Here is a 13430-nt window from a genome sequence, read left to right as displayed (position 1 = left end):
GGTCAGGTCTACATGATTCTTCGGCACTGAGGGGCCATGGCCTTGGAGGGACCCCTTCTCTCCACAACAGGTCTCTGAGGTGTCTTTCTCCTGGGAAACAGGAGCTTCTGCCCCCTTCCTCAGCCTGGCTGGGCCCTGCCCTGCTCCCCTGAATGAGACTACACAGGATAACAATCAGGCCCACATCTTGTACAGCCTGCCATTCAAAGAAATGACAATGGGGCCAGCCTGTCCCATGGCCCAAGGGGAGGCTCACTGTGGGACTTGTCCTACCGCTGAATGGAGCCTTGTTGTGGCCAAGTGGGCCCAGCTGCCCATGGCTCATCTCCAAGGCCCACCCACGCTGTGCTCTGGAGCCCCCCATGTGTCGGGACAAACACCTGAGGCAGCAGAGGTCCCCATGAGGATAGGATGGCCAGGCCAGACTGGTCTGTGCTGAGCACCGTCCTTGCTGTGGCTAGTGTGGCTGTTGGAGAGGGGAGGCTGCTAGGCCTGGCATCAGGTTTTGTTGCCAGAGGTCCAGCATTTCTTGTTTTCTTTTTTTTTCTTTACAGATGGAATGATTTGTTATTTTTCACTAGAAAAATCCAAGAGGATCTACAAACTAGTGGGCACAGGATGTGTAAAGGTCAGAGTGTGATTTTTGTTCTGGGTACTTGATGTGTGTGGTCTCGTTTAATCTCGAGTAACTGGGGTGATGTACGATCAGCACCATTTTATTGACAAGGACTCTGAGCACCCAGTGCATGATTAAAGAATAATAAGAGTTTCCTTGTTATTCATGAAGATGGGCTTTCATTTTCCTAGTTCTCAGGGCTCAGTTGAGTAGGGATGAGTGAGTAAGTAAGCAGGCATCCTCCTATCTCTTGCCTAAAAGCGACTGGGTCTGAATGGCCAGCCACCCTTCTCAAGGAATAAGGAATCTCTCTGAGAAGTTTGTTTGTCAAACAGCTAGTTAGCGAGTGTCTAGGGCTGAGGCTGTAACCCTGGGCACGCATTTCGCTGGCCTGAGCTACTCCTGGGTCCTTTCCCTGGGCATCTGGTTCAGGTCCCTGTGGACATATCACAGCAACGTGGACAGGGAGTTCAGAGTGTTGGCTGCCTCCTTTCTTTTTTTTTTTTTTGGTTGTAATTTTTTAAAAATTTTAATTATTGTCCAAGTACTGTTTTCTGCCTTTTACCCCCAACCCAGCCCATCCCCCCAGCCCTCCCCACCTCCCTCCTTTTTCCACCCCACCCCCTTGTTATCGTCCATGTGTCCTTTATACTTGTTCCTATAAACCCTTCCCCTTTTCCCCTGAAATTCCCTCTCCTCTCTGGTCACTGTCAGCCTGTTCTCAATTTCAGCGTCTTTGGTTATACTTTGCTTGCTTGTTTGTTTTGTTGATTAGGTTCCTGTTAAAGGTGAAATTATATGGTATTTGTCTTTAACCCCCTGGCTTATTTCACTTAGCATAATGCTCTCCAGTTCCATCCACACTGTCACAAAGGGTAGAGCTCCTTCTTTCTTTCTGCTGCATAGTATTCCATTCTGTAAATGTACCAGAGTTTTTTTGATCCATTCATTTACTAATGGGCACCTAGGTTGCTTCCAGCACTTGGCTATTGTAAATTGTGCTGCTATGAACTTTGGGGTGCATAGGTTCTTTTGGAATGGTGTTTCAGGGTTCTTAGGATATAATCCTAGCAGTGGAATTGCTGGGTCAAAAGGCAGATCCATTTTGAGTTTTCTGAGAAAATTCCATGCTGTTTTCCATAGTGGTTGTACCAGTCTGCAATCCCACCAACAGTGCACTAGGGTTCCCTTTTCTCCACATCCTCTCCAACACTTGTTGTTTGTTGCTTTGTTTATGATGGCCATTCTGACCCGTGTGAGGTGGTATCTCATTGTGGTTTTAATTTGGCTGCCTCCCTTCTTGATTGGATTGCTTCCATTCTTTAGTTTTTCTATGTTCTATGTGCTCTGGAAGGAAACAGGTGGAGGCATTGTGTACTGACTAACCTGCCACCAGTGTAGTGGCTGTGGGGAGCAGGGAGGGCGGTCAGGCTAGGCCTTCCAAGTGCTGGTGGCCAGCAAGGCCGCTGTGGGGGGGATCTTTGGGGCTGGCTCAAGGACCTGATAGCTCTGTATGAAGAGGCAGGTGTTGGTGCCATTCACGGTCTCCTTTGAATCGCAGTTCTGACAGTGAGGTGCACGCTGGGGACTGTGTCCACTGTAGCCCAAGTGTGTGAAAGTTAGAGATCTGAGGCAAGCACTGTCCCTGGAGAACAGAGCCGGGAGGGGGGAGGCAAGGAAGCAAAAAGTGCTCCAGAAACTCCACAACGCCTACTTGCAGGCTGCCACTGGTGTTTGGAGCCTTGTGAAAAGAAACAGTGGCAGGAAAGTGTTAAGCTGTGGACTGGGGCTCTGAATGGGGGTGCTTGTGATCCTTCCAGAATTGGGGTAAAATTTGCATCTGAACGACTAATCTAATCAAGATTGCCATGGAATGTTCTGGTTTCCTTGCTGGTTTCCAGTTTCAGTTAACAGTCATTTGCATTTTTATTCAGCCAGCATTCTTAAAATTAATACTACACTATGATTGCCTTTATCCCTACTTCTGGCTGTGGATGTCTTTGTCGGCCCCTCACACACTGTCTCCTGGAGGGTTCACAGCAGGCCTTGTCCCCACCACAGGCCCCCCCTCCCTGCAAATGGGCTCTGAGCTCTCAGTGGGCTAACATTAGCCCTCGGTAGCAGATAGGTTTTGTTTAGCCTTTCCAAGTTTGAAAATTATATATTAATTACTTCCCAGCATTGAGGAATTGGGGGACTACTTAAAAATCTAATTTTTTTCTAGAAAAAATCAGCAGTTGTGCGCACACTGAGCCACATCTCTGAGTGACAGTAGAGGTCTGCTACAGGTTTGCAGGAGGCATAATAGTAATCCCTAAAGATGTTTCCATTCTAATCTCTGGAACCTTCAAATGTTATTTTACATGGTGAAGGGACTTGGCATATGTGATCAGAGGTCTCGAGATGAGGAGCTGAGCTGGGTTACCATGGTGGGCCTTCAGTGTAATCACAGGGTCTGAATGAGAGAGCCAGGAGGGCTGAGAGGAGAGGAGATGAGGTGCTGCTTGTGTGAGGGAGGGAAGTTTTCCTGTGTTCTCTCAGGGTCTGTCAGTGGGGCCTGTGAATTAAATTCACAAATGACAGATCAACAAAAGAAAAAGGCATACAGATTTTAATACTGTTAAATGAACAGGGATAGAACAGAAAAAAAGTAAAAACCAAAAGTCTTGAGGCAGATATACCATTTTTAACGAAGGGTAAGAAATCCCACAGAGACCAGACAAAGGAACGGGGGTTGGCCTCACGGGCAGTAAATTGTGGGAAGGTGACTAGTAGACACATGGTAGATAAGGGATGTGTGTAGTAGGTTTGTCATGCAGGCTTGCCTTGGGAGTCTCTGATACACCTTTACAAAGGGAAACTACATTCTGCTTTTAAACAGATGGGGTATGGCAGGGAGCTTTTTCTATATCTCATTACCTGCAGCTCAAAATAACCCTGATGCCAAAGTGGCCTGTTTGGGGTGGCGTGTTCTGATCCTCTTCACTGGCTTTGAAGGTAGAGGAACGAGCCCTGCACCAAGGGTGCAGGCAGCCTCTGAACAGTGGAAGACGCAAGGAAACAGACTCTCCTCTGGAACGTCTTGAAGGAGTACAGCGAGCTTAGATTTTTGCCCAGTGTATCCCATGTTGGACTTCTAGCCTCAAAGCTATTCAGATAATAAATGTGTGGTGTTTTAAGCCACTAAGTTTGTGATACTTTTTTACAGCAGCCATAGGAAACCAAGACAGGTCCCTTAAGATGTGATCTTGTGCTTAGAGGTGCTTTGCCTTAGTCAGCTCTCACTTTATTTAGGATACACGCGCTCACATGCGCGCGCACACACACACACCTCCATGCATCCTAGCCGACCTCAGGTCTCTTCCAGAGGTCATCCTGAGATGTGTGGCCAGGAGATCTCAGTGGGAAAAGCAAGCCTTAGCCCAGAAGGCATCCTACACCCTCCTGCTGATGCCTTCACTTCCTGAATTTCCCTAGTCTGGTTCACACCAGGACCACGACCCCTGACCCTGTGGGGTTGGGGCAGCCGTGGAGTGGGAACCAAGTAAATGTAGGATAGGCCTGGCTGGCCATGTAGGCAACCAGGTCCCTCTTTTCAGAAACATTACCTCCTCTGGCCAAGGTCTGTTGGGTTTTGAAACTCAGACACCTGAAGACAGATATCACCTGTGCTGCCGTGTAGCAATGTGGTATGTGTTCTTACCTCCATTTGCAAAGGTCCACTCAGTGGGGTTGATCCTGGCAGAAGGGCCATGTCAGCAGGAGCAGAACGTTCTAGAAGGGGAGCAAGCTTGTATCATTCCTGTGCTGTCTCAGATACTCCTAGATGCTGCCTTGACCCTCCACTTGGCTCCATGTGCAGCCTCTCCTGTCTCTCTCATGTCACATAGACCTAAGCCATGAAAAGGTCCCAAAATTCTGGTGCCTTCTTGTTAGTGGCAGCTTTGTGCACCCCTGAGTGACACCCCGTTGGCTTGCAGCACCCCTGGGTGGTAAGCACAGTGTTAGGTGGAGGTGGTAGAGCTGGCTGGGCTACCTTGGAGGGGTGGCAGGTGGGGGCATCTGAGGCATGTGATTGAATGCCCCCTTGCCTTCCAGGAATGGAGTAACATTCTGTTGAATGGGTAGATCCCATTTTATTTACCCATTCCTCCATCAGTGGACACTTGGGCAACTTCCACATTTTGATTATTATGAATAGTGTTGCTATGAACATCGGTGTGCAAGTGTCTGAGTCCCACCTTCACTTCTTGGGTAGATACCTGGAAGTGGAATCAATGGACCATGTGGCAGTGCTAGGCTTAATTTTTGGAGGAACCACTATCCTGTTTCCCACAGCAGCTGCACGGTTTTACATCCCCACCAGCAGTGCACCACGGCTCCATTTTCTTTGCGTACTCACCAACACTTGTTCTCTGTTGTTTTGAAGTAGCCATCCTAATAGTATGAGGTGATTGTTCTGTAAAGCCTCAATTTGGAAACTCATCTAAATTTCACATGCTTATTAAGCATCATTCTTCAATGCTGTGTGTCTGTTTGGGGGATCTCTGAGTTCCAACGGTGTCTCACAGTGTGTTGGTGACCAGAAGCTAGAGGGGGAACCCATAGAGGACACAGAGCTGGGTGCTGAGCCCACAGCCGTGGAGGGAAAACCAGGGTGGCCTTGGCCCTGTGACCTCTTATCCTGCACTGGGTCAGTCCCGGCTGCCACGTGGTTGTGGACGCTGCTTCAGGACTCAGGTGAAGGGAGGGTCATGGCGCTGACTCTCCTGGGACCATTCAGGCTGAGTAAGAGTCAGGCCATCTTGCGTTATGTGGCTTCCCTCTTACTCTCTGTCTGAGACTGCAGTCCTTGTAGCCCGTGTGTTGCCTTCATCAGTCCCCATGTGAGGCAGGTGTGCAGGTGCCACAGGGGCTCACCCCCTCCCCACCTCCACTCTTACCCAAGTCCTTGGCCTCTGGGAGTGTCTGTGCATGTGTGGTATATGCATGTAGGTGTGGGTGTGTGAACATAGTGTATGTGTATGTGTGCATGCATGTGTGTGGTGTGTTTGTGTGTGATATGTATGTGATGAGCTTATGTGTATGTGATATATTGTGGGGGGTATGTTTCTACATGCCTGCTATATGTATGCATATATACAATGTATTTGTGTGTGTTATCTGTGTACATTGTGGGGTGTGCTCACGGGCACACATGATATGTGTATATGTGTTCACGTGTGCATGTTTATGTGCGTGCGTCTGGGTGTTTGTGCATATGATGTATGCATGCATGTATGATGTGTTTGTGTGTGCATTGGGTTTGTGCATAGTTGCTTGCAAGTGTATGTGTGGGTTTTGTGTGATGTGTGTGCACATGTGTATGATTTGTTTGTGTGTACACACATGTAAAATTCTTTGTATCTGCATCTGTTAGTCTAGTGTCATAATCTTCTCAGGAGTGGGTCAGCAAGTGCTCTGGTTGTGAGCTCTACAGAGAGTGATTTCCAGCTATTGCCTGGTGATGTGGACCCCAGCTCATGGGGTCTACGATATTGTGGATGAGATACGAGAAATTCATACTGACTACCAAGTCCTGTGGAGGAAAAGAGCTTCTCTCTCAAGAGAAGAAAAAGCCCCAGCCCTTGCCTTGATAAGCTTTTATTGCTTTTCTGGGCAGGTTTCATGATGATCCTCATTTACTATGCACAGGTTCGCTTTAGGTGGTTACCTTTTGTAGAAAACAAAGGAGAGGATACCACTAATCACATCACAGAAGAAGGATATTTGCAAATACAGAGGGAATAGTGGTTGAACTGGTTACACTCATCCTTGGAAGGTTTAGCATGGATTTTAGGAAGTTACTTTAAAGATATGCAGTAAACATTTGCTGCCTCAATTCAGGGTGAGGGAGTTTTAGCAAAAGCAAGTCTCATAGCAGTCTAGGTACAACACAGGCCTGATTCCCCACAGGAGAACCTATCCATGGGCATGGGTCCTGTACATCTCCGAGTGGGAGCTGGGCCCACACCACCAGAATGGTCTATTACGGCCTCAGGGCTCCCAGGAAGGGACTCTGAGCCTGGAAGCTGTGGGGAGATCTGCTAGAGAATCGGACCAGCCCCACTGTTCCCTGAGGTCCTTCAGTTATCTGAGCAGGAACTGAAGTCACCATCTTAACCCTGGCACCAGACTTCCTTGTGGAAAGAACTGTCCCTAGGGAGTAAAAGACACGTAGAGGGGTGTCTGAGCTGTGCGCTGTGGGGAACTCATAGGCAGGGGTCTGCAGGGAACAGGGAGGATGGCCTAGATGTGCTCAGCAGAGGGTGCTATGCAGGGGAGCAGGCCAGCCTGGCCTTCATTCTGCCTCTGCCCTGGGGAGGTGGATGGAGCCACGGACAGGACACCTTGGTGGCTGCGGTCTTAGGGGTGCTGTTGGTATGGCTTGGGGTGTGAGATTTGTGGGTTTTGCACTTGCTGGTTCATCTGCTCAGCCCCATCTGTCTTTCTCTTCATCTGTTACTCTTATTATTGCCATTAGGAAAGAACAGTGGAGGGGTGTCCACATATGCATGGCTTAGTGTTTTAGGACCTCACTAAGGCAGTCCAATTTTGTCCCTCAGACCTCGGCCCTCGATGCTGCTGGCGGGAGTGTCCCATGTTGGTTCCTCAGGCACAAAAAGCACCCTCTTAAAGCAGCATGAGAAGCTGCCCACTCTGCACTGACTGCACTTTGCTGGCACCACCCTGATTCTGTTTGGTTTCCACAGAGCCCAAGGGCAGTTTTTGTCTGGGTCCTGTGTGGCCATCCCTCAGGGCTTCCTTCCCCTCAGCTGAAAGTGTGTCAGGAGTGGAATGGTGGGTCAGGTCCGCTTTGCACGGAGCTGGCACGGCATGGGCCTTGTCCCATGGAGGGATGGGGAAACAGAGACATGACAGAAGCTTTGCCTGTACCTAGCTACCAGGGTCAGCTCTGCACCAGTCCTCTCCCTTTATGGACAATAGTGACTTCATCTCAATAGTGACTTCAAACCCCAGGCACTTAAACACTTGGTAATACAGTGGCACCACATCTAAGATTGGGAAGGGCTGTGAGATTTATTCTCTAAGAGGCAGCACCTTGTTAACTAAAGGTTTCAGAGTTAAATCATTAAAGTGGTTCCTGACTGAATGTAGGTCTGGGATGGCTGGCAGCCATGGACACTGCTCTTGCTGTCCCTACCATGGGCCTCACTCTGCAAGCACTGGAGGTGATGAGGGGGGTGGGGACAAGTGGCTGGTGCCATGGGTGAGCCCTGGGGAGGGCAGTACAGTCCACCAGGTGTACCTGCTGCTCTGACAGGGCTATCCCTGTTTAACGGAAAACTCTCCTACTCTCCAGTTCTCCATGGTCTTCTTCATCCTTCTGCTTCAAATAAGGGTATTAGGCTTCTGCATGAATCAGTGTCTATACCAGCAACACCTGTGCTCAGGTGCCCAAGGGCGAACCAGCACCATCCTGCAGGGTGACGTTGTTTAGGACAGGATGTGAGAGTCACAGAGACCAGAGCCACTAGAGGTACAAAAACAGATGGGTTTCATAAGGTGCCCAGGACAAGCTCTGCTCCTCTCTAATCAGTTTGTTTGGGGCATGTCCTTGTAGATGAAGCACAGTGTGAAACTTGACAGGGGTCGTTTGTTATGACTGCGCTCTTTGCAGGGTTAGACAGCTACTGGATGAGCAAGTTAAAGGTTCTTTGTGACTCAGTCCATTCATGGCCAATTTTCTAACACTGCTAACATTGGCAGTTGCTAAGTGGTGTTAGGAACAACCCACACACTGAGGTCTGCTCTGTCATATAGTTCAGAAGCCAAGGACAGAGGGGTTGACGAGCTGGTCCATGTCACATGGGCAGCTGGGCCTGCTATCTGGTCTGATTAGTGTCTCTTGTGGGGATAAATGGATAGGTCAGACCTTAACCAGGCATGGCAGCACGGGTGTGGGGATCTGAAAGTGTGAGGACAGAAGGACTGATATGTGCTAGGGGGACTTAGGCCACCTTCCCTTTATTGTGGGGTTGCCTTGGGCAGGGGTGGGGTGCAGTTGAGAAGTCCTCAAGAGAGAATCTGAAGAAACTGCTGATATTTGGGACATGGTTGTTTTGTAAGAAAAATATTGGAAAAATGGGGGAAAAAGAATAACACTGAAAAATGCATTATCTAATGTAAAGAAATTAGAAGATACAGGAAAGTCCAAAGAATGTATTTAAAGATTTCCCTGAAGGTCCACCCAGCACTGGGCACTGCTGACACCTTGTGCTCCTCTTTTGCCTCTGATAGGTGGTCATGACTCTGAGGTCAGGTGCATCACCCAGCTCACCTGTAACGGCAGGTAGTGCTGTCCTGTCAGGATCCAGGAATCAAGGGTGAGTGGTGCTGTGTGCTTGGAGCATGTGCCACCTATGCCCTTCTGGGTATGAATGGTCCTTTTTCCACCTGAATAAGCTTACATTTAAGTGCTGCTTTATCATCTTCTTGCATTTAATAATGTATTGTGTTCATCTGTACTTGTCAATAAGCATTGACTTGATGGTTTGTGTTGCCTACGCAGTGTGCTGTACTGTTATTACTTATTTAGCCAGTTCCTGATGGGCACACATTTAGATGATACATCTTCACTCTTAAATGATGTGGAGATAAACATTCCTGAGCTGGCATCCTTTTGAACCTGTGGGATTGCTGAGGCTGAGGAAATAGCGTGGCAGAGTTAGTCAGGCTCTTCTGGAAGGCCCCCTCGTCTCCGCCCTCACCTGTGAGCTGGAACTTCTACAGGTCTTTTTCTGGGTCTGGGAAGCAGTGGTTCATAGGTCCAGCATCTGGCCAGGTGTGGGCTCTTGCCCTGGATGGGGGCATTGTAGCCAGGTGGCAGTCATCTCCTGGGGGGACAGGAAATTATTTCCCACTGAAGATTGAGGGGCCACTCCCCCACAGTGGTGGGGTCCACACTGTTTTATGTGTTTTAGAACAAAGTTGCTCCCAGGGATCTTTCGGGGTGGGGGCTGGGGAGCCAGGGTGAGCTGTGCAAGCTGGAGCAGGTATTTCAAGTTCTGGTTTGCAAGTTGAGAGTATTACAAAAAAAAATCCAGTTTTGAGATTTTGTGATGTATATCCTTGGCTCTGAGCAGTCCCCCACCTTGTGACTCAAATATTTCTAGAACTTTCTGTCTTTTGGTGCTTGTCCTGGGCAACTGGATATGAGCATCTTCCCCTGCAGAGCTGCTGCTCAGTGCCCCTTCTGACCATGGGTCAGGGTGAAGCAGCAACTTCGGAAATGTCCAGACAAGATTTTAGTTAGAGTTTTCAATCAGGTTTCATAGTCATTTGCTTGACATTGAGTAGAGCCCTAGAAGGCACATGCTCTGACCATGAGACTAGTCACCCTTCATTCATTTCAGTTCCTGTGACTTATTTCCTTTTTATGCTTTTCTTAAAGCTGCCAAGAAAAAAATGAGTAGGGTATCCTCTTGACAGGCCCAATTAGCAACATTACATTTATTGGCAAGGCGACCCTCCCGGACTTCCTTTGGAGGGCATCTCCATCCTATACAAAGTGCCTGCTGGACTCCTCACTTGGAGCAAGTTGGAGATTTTGATAAGAAACTGGATGTAAGTGAGCCCAGTGAGGGACTTGGTGGTCCCCTAGGTCAGAGTCTCATGTAGGAAGGCAAACACAGCTTTCTGGCCCTAAGGAGCTGGGAGCAGGCCCTGGTCAGACTTTGGGTTTTGGACCCTGACTCCTCTGCTGGTGTGGCTTCTGGAAATTTCCAAGCCTTGGTCTTCTTATCTGGAAAGTGGGGATGATAGCGTACTGCTTGCTGGCTAATCAGGTTGCTGCAGGAGTCTCTGTGAGGAGTCAGTATATCCCTGGTGCCATTTGTTGACCTGACTCACTCATCTTCCTGCCCTTGGAAGGCTCTTGCTGTAGTGATGGGGAAGTCTATGCTTCCTAGATGTGTCTCCCTGCCCTCTCACAGGGGATGAACAAGGCTAATACTAAAGAAACCAGAGGGTGAGGTGTGGCCTCCAAATAGCCTTGGGTAGGGAAGTGACTCCTGGTGGGTGGAGGGAGAGACTGCCCTAGGTCCGGTCAGGTGGTCAAGTGCCTGGTTGGTGATCATCATCTTGGAAGAGCTGGGGCAGCTCTGGGTGTAGGTGCTTCCTGGGCTTAAGACAAAGAGACTTGCATCTAGGGTCCCCTGCGTGTTCCCTTTCCAGCCCACCCTGGGATTCATAACAGCTTCTAGACCCGGAGCTTCTGGTGACCACGTGAAGGACATGAAAGGCTGGTTGGAGCTGGGTTGGGTGGGCCCAGCCAGTCCCAAGGGGAATGGCATTGGCCACTGACAAAGTCAGACATAACAATGAGCATCCTGCTTTTCCTAGTTACCCATGGTGGGCCAGGTCCTATCTTCTTTTCTGCTCTCCTTGGGAAGTACTTCCTCTCTAGAGACGCCCACCATCCTATGCCTGGATATCAGGCTCCCATGAGAGTTGTCAGGTCCCAGTGCTGGGGAGACTGTGTCCTGGTGGAGGTGGAGGGCCAGACAGGACTGGGAGCTGTCTTTGCACGGTTTCTTCATGTCTGGGCTGCAGAGGTTCTGAGGACTTGCTGAATTGACATTTGCGCCATACTGAGAGCCCTGTCTGCACCTGGCTGAGGACTCCCTGCCTTTCCTCTATAGTCCAGCACCCCCTTGGACAGTCACAGGTATGACCACGCCCATACTGGCTTCTCCATGGACCCTTGTAGACTTGGCCCACGTTCTTTACTCTGTCTGATACACAGGGGCTCAGCTCTCCTCTGCAGGGATGTGACTGGACAGCACTGGTTGACACTGAGTGTGGATCCTAGAGAGAAGCCATGACAGTGGGGGTTGCTTCGTCCTAAACTTGTGACCACTTAAGACCATAAGGAAGTGCCATTTCAGGAAGTGCACCCATACCACCCCCAATTTGTCTGGACCACATCCTGCCATGTGGTCTGGGGAAAGCAGAAATGCTGGAGAGGCCTAGCCGTCAGCAGTCTTGTAGGCAAGTGGAGGACCTATCCCCAGGACCAGAGACCTGGGACCATGACCAGGCCACACTTGTCTGAGGTCAGCACACTGGGCACCTGTGTCCACACAGGGCAGCTGCCCACCTGAGGGACCAGGCTGCTGTGCTTGCTCTGCCTGTTGGGTCATCCGCAGGTGGCCACGTGCCCCAAGAAGTTCTCACCTGGTGTTCCAAGAAGTTCTCACCTGGCAGTAACTCTCCTTGGGGATGGGGGTCATCAGGAGCCCACTGGACACAACAGGCCTGCACTTGTATTTCTTGGGGTACCCGTGCTCACAGGATGACCCAGGCACCTGGCTTGAATGTGGGTTGGTATCAAAAGGTATCAAAAGGGAGTGGTTTAGTTATGTTTCTGTGACACCCCCCCTGGCACTCAGCAAAGACAGGCTGCCAGGAGCAGAGGAGTGAGTTGTGCAGTGGGGCAGCCTAGGGCCCCACCTGGCTGGCGGGGTGGCATAACCAGCTGGTGATGTTCCAGGTCCAGTTCTGTGGGAAACAAGGCTTCTAAGCTGTGTCACCTTCCATAGAACTGTGCGGTGTGGTGTGTACACACATGCCCATACCACGCCCATTTTCTATTAGCTTGATAAATCCAATGGATAGTGAAGGATAATTACCCACATTTCCTTTACCAAGAGCATGTGTCCTAATAAAAAGGGTCCTGAAATGAGGAAAAATGGAGTCCTTTCCTCTGGCTGGCACTGTTCCAGGGCCCACATATGGGATCCCCTCTGTTCTGTCCTTGTGTCCTTTCCTTACATCCCCGGTCACTGGATGTGGGTGCCCAGAGTTCCCAGTGTGGCAAGTGTGGTTGTGTCCCATCCCTGGCCAGCACCTGACATGACCATACCCCATGGAGAGTAGGGCACCTTGACTCTGTGCTGGTGTGAGCGGGAGCTGAGTTGTTCGGGGCCAAGATGAGTCCTCTGCTGGGACAGGTGGGTGTGGAGGGGGTGGCCAGCTTATGATAATGTAAGTACGTTCTAGAACCTCTTTTAGATTTTCCAGTTGATTTTAGTTCCCATGAATAGTGAGGATCAACGCTCGTGGCAGGAACTGAGGAGACTATTCCACCTCCATTCCTAACCTGCCTCCTAACAGCAATCCCCAGGAGGGGAGGCCTCCTTGGGGATGGCCAGACAGCATGAGGGCCTGTTAACCCTCATCAGCCATTCTCTTACCTGGAAGATAACCTGGTGATGGTGATGCACCAGCTACTGTTATTCCGTGTCTCACACCTTCTGAATCATCTGGAAGATGACATAGGGCTCCAGATGGGAACACTCTACCCACTGTGAAATGGAAGGACAGGACACCAAAGGACCCTGGGGAATATTAGGCCCAGATCTGGGAGCAGGTTGCAGGTTAATAGGATGGGTGCAGCTAGCAGAGGCTTGTGGAATGTGGGTGGCTACAGAGCAAATCCCTGGAATCTGGGTACTTGGTGACTTCCAATGGCTATGACCCGACTTCCCTTCACACTGGGGATTGAAGCAAAAGCTACTCCCAGGCTCTTCCTGCCATGTTAAGGGATACAGGCATTTGATTTTCCAATACGGGCCTCAGGCCCTGTTGACACACCCTCCTGAGACTGACCTTCCTGACAGCTTCTGCACCACCTTGTGGTCAGACAGACTGAGGCCCCTTGAAGCCAGGATGACGTCATTTTAGGTTGTTCCCTCTCCTGTCAGTGCCAGACTCCAGGGAGGAACCAGAGCAACTGGCCTGGAAACATCTG

The 13430-nt window shown here is 49.9% G+C and overlaps 1 protein-coding gene across 6 annotated transcripts in view; it reads left to right on the top strand.

Moving 5' to 3' along the window:
* SEMA4D (semaphorin 4D) overlaps positions 1–13430 on the top strand; it is a 113247-nt gene that overhangs the window by 46146 nt on the left and 53671 nt on the right. Inside the window, exon 2 of one of the 6 annotated variants that reach the window (XM_045833870.1) lies at positions 555–628. The exons of 4 other annotated variants lie outside the window; for them this stretch is intronic. The gene's annotated coding sequence lies outside the window, so the exon portion shown is untranslated. Of the gene's footprint in view, positions 1–554; positions 629–8941; positions 9004–13430 lie in introns of those variants that run through there. One more of the 6 variants, XM_045833872.1, reaches the window with a different exon arrangement.

Source organism: Phyllostomus hastatus, unplaced genomic scaffold (assembly GCF_019186645.2).
Source record: "Phyllostomus hastatus isolate PE091 unplaced genomic scaffold, TTU_PhHast_1.1 phas_contig_195, whole genome shotgun sequence".
Taxonomy (NCBI): Eukaryota; Metazoa; Chordata; class Mammalia; order Chiroptera; family Phyllostomidae; genus Phyllostomus; species Phyllostomus hastatus.
Note: the sequence above shows the minus strand (reverse complement) of the source record. Positions and strands in the feature narration are given on the sequence as shown.